General features: G+C 41.1%; 1 non-coding gene across 1 annotated transcript; it reads right to left on the bottom strand.

Moving 5' to 3' along the window:
• Positions 1–3,216: 3,216 nt before the first annotated feature.
• On the bottom strand, positions 3,217–3,323 carry LOC120252039. The gene has a single exon (XR_005533592.1). It is a non-coding gene; the product is annotated as a small nucleolar RNA R71 (small nucleolar RNA).
• Between the last annotated feature and the right edge of the window lie 224 nt (positions 3,324–3,547).

The raw sequence follows: 3,547 nt of genomic DNA, 5'->3' as shown, positions 1-3,547 counted from the left end.
CTTGAGCTTCAATAAAGTGGTCAAAACGAGCCTGGATGCTCAAAAATCGTGAACTCTAACTACTCAGGAGAGGGTTCTTTGGGACGCTTGCCTGCTTGCTTCTTGGATCTGGGTGCCATTCCTGCAAAAATTGGATAAGAAATCAATCTATTACAACTTAAATGCTAATAATGTAGGAATCCACATGGTCCTCTGGATATATCCACATGCCCGTGTGGATCTACAGGGCGTGAAAGCTGCACGGCTTAGACATTCAATAAACTCAATATACATATTAAACTCTTCTGAATCACTTCTAAAAGTATCCACCAACAGTTTTAACATGTAAATCATGGAAAATCAACCACAACAAGCAAAATAAATGAAGATTGGAAAAAAGAAAGAGAAAATGAGGCTTATCGACAAAATGAAACTCAAAAACTTTGAATGCGGCCGAAAAACTCTCTCAAATCCCTTTAAATAGATGGAGAAAGGTCGGGATGGCGAAAGTGAGGCATTGTTGGAGTGTTTGGAAGCTATAGAATGAATTGGCCGTGAGTGTGTTTTAAAGAAAAAATCACGGCTCTTGATGTTTTGTGCATCCATACGGGCATGTGAAAATTACCCACGCACGTGTGAGTCCCACAGGGCCTCTCAAAGGGGTAGACACACGCTCCTGTGTGCTCTCGGGATAACTGTTCTAGCCTCTGAACGCATCCACACGGGTGTGATAAGTTCTTGTGCGATAAGAATACGAAGTGTTCTTTCCTTATGATGAGCATTACTTTTATCAGGTTTAAGCGCTAATACATGTGTATTTGTGTTCTTTTGCGCATGTAGGGTGCGAAGCTAAATATTGAGAAAAGAAGACAATGTAGATCGTGAATGCACTATTTGATAAAATCTTATAACGGAACAAAAGTGAAAACATAAGTCGGGCTCAAGATACGATAATATGTGCCAACCTCCAGGTATTCAAGCGAGTACAATGATGTGGAGGGACACAGAGGTGGTCACATTCGAGTATCTCGATTTGCGTATTGATAGCAAAATCTTCACCAATGAGGCCGTTTATTGAAGAAGCGATGTGATCTACGGCATAAACATGTGTCCGTTTATGCTACATCGATGAAAAACATGGATTAGGGAGTGTCTTTGGCTAGTATTGTAGCAGGTTATCGAGCAAAACATTGTACCAATTACTGTAGCAGTAATGTTCATGGCCGCTTGAAAATGGGATTTCCAGAGAATCCACACAGGCGTGTGGAAATTCTCCACGCCCGTATGGATGCCCGATTCTAGCCTTTTTAAAGCAGCGATTCAGCCCGATTTTAGCATCATTTTTTCCATCTTTTCTTCAACTTTGGAGAGGCTTGCGGCTAGGGTTTAGAGAAGTCTTGCCAAGGCTCTTCGAGGGTTCTATGCCTTTGACACCGCGATTCTCTTGGAAGATAACTATTGGGGGAACTTTTATCAGCACTGATCCGGCGAAGTATACCCTAGGCTTGACAAGAGGACCTTTGAAGAATGCGCGGCCACTCCACAAGACCATCGACATGACTATCGAGGGGTTTTTCCTATGGACTATTTGTTTTTACTTTCGATTTTATGATTGATTGTATCTTGCTCCATGGAGAGCTAAACCCCTAGTCGGGTACTTGGATTGGTGAACACTAAGATATATTTTTTTCATTAAACCTTTTATTATGCTTTCCTTAATTGATGTTTTAACTGAGTTCCAATCTTGAATGCTTGATTGTTTGAATAATCCCTTAGAGTGACACTACGATTGAGAGTTCACCATGGTAACCCATGTGAGTGAGTGACACACCATGAATGTCAAACAAAGCTAGATTGGAGAGGATTGAGAGGGTGAGTCCAGAGGTAGAAGAGCGTCCCCTTTCCTCTCCCGGTGTGATTTATCCTACCTCGATTTTCACAAGTTCTTTGTGGTGACAATAGATTGAAGTGCGAGAGGATGAACTCCGCTGGGGCTTAGTTACGCGAGCGATAGAGTGAAGAGTTGAAGTGAACTCTAGTTTCTGGGGCTTAATTATGACTAGGGGCTTTCACCATGACCAAACGGTTAGGTCTAAACATAGGAATAGGGTTTATCACTTGGAATCCCTAGAACTCCATGCAAATTTATATAGTGTGAGGTATTGAGACTGTTCGATTTGTTCGGCGGTGCATAGCATAGAGTTAGTCACGGTTAACTTTAGATTTGAGACCATGTATTATAGGATCTGCACGACTCATTAATGCATTACTTAGGAAACATAATAGTTGGTTTTGCACTTGAAACGATTATCCCAAGCAGAACAATATCTGAGTACCCCACTTTATATCGATTGCCTTTCCTCTCACTTATTTGTGCTTTTCTTTCTTGTTCTTTTATTCTTTTTTACATCACACTTTATCAACACAATCATTGTTCATCTTCACTTAGTTAAGTAGCAACTTAAGTATTTTTATTCCCTATTCCCTGTGGATATGATACCCCACTCACCTGGGAATTTATTACTTGACAAACCTGTGCACTTGCGGGTCACAAGCAAGAGGTGTTGTCAACTTTTTGGCGCCATTGCCGGGGAATAGGTGTTTAGAGATACTTTGCAATTTGCTATCTTAGCTATTCATTCATTCTATTTTATATCTTCTTATTCTATCATCGTTCTAATTTTGTTTTCTTTATTTTGGTGGAGCTCCAGGTTATGACCCTAGGGAACCCTTCAATATTGATTGAATGTGATTCTGAACTTGAATGTACACTCAGAAGAAGGGGTGAAGAACCTATACAAGAATTGTCAAATCAAGCTGAAGTGGAAGTTGAAAGGTCTAACAACATGGCAGAAGAGAATAAACAACAATGAACACTCTCTAATTACGGCAGACTGCCAGTTTTTGGAACGTAGTCTAGCATTGTGTGGCCCCCAATCATAGCTCAAAATTTTGACCTAAACCCGGCATTCATTCACATGTTACAGTAGTCTGCACAGTTAAGTGGTTTGGCCGAGGAGGATCCAAATAGTCACATAGAGAATTTCTTGGAAGTGTGTGATATGCTCAAGTTCAATGGTGTTACGGATGATGCAATCAAGTTGAGAGCCTTCCCAATTTTACTTGAAGGAGAGAGCGAAGCAATGGCTACACTCATTACCTACAGCATAGATCACTATATGTGAGGAGATGGTAGAAGCTTTTCTTGCCCGTTATTTCCCTCCCGGAAAATCTGCAAAGCTTAGAAATGAGATCTCATCCTTTGTGCAAATGGAATTGGAGTCTCTATTCAAGACATGGGAAAGGTTCAAGGAACTCCTGTGAAAATGTCCTCAACATGGGTTCCTAGAGTGGATGATCATTCAGATTTTTTACAATGGTTTGATCACAGGTACAAGAAAGTTACTTGATGCAGCGGTAGAAGGTGCCTTAGGTAGCAAGACCCTTAGAGAAGCCCAGCAACTAATCGAAGAAATGGGGTTGAACAGCTACTAATGGAATGCTAGGGAGAAGAAGAAAGTGGCCAGCATCCATGAGATCGATGTTGTTACATCGATGGCGGCCCAAG

Source organism: Dioscorea cayenensis, chromosome 20 (assembly GCF_009730915.1).
Source record: "Dioscorea cayenensis subsp. rotundata cultivar TDr96_F1 chromosome 20, TDr96_F1_v2_PseudoChromosome.rev07_lg8_w22 25.fasta, whole genome shotgun sequence".
NCBI classification, from domain to species: Eukaryota; Viridiplantae; Streptophyta; class Magnoliopsida; order Dioscoreales; family Dioscoreaceae; genus Dioscorea; species Dioscorea cayenensis.
This window is presented reverse-complemented; position numbering and strand designations above follow the sequence as displayed.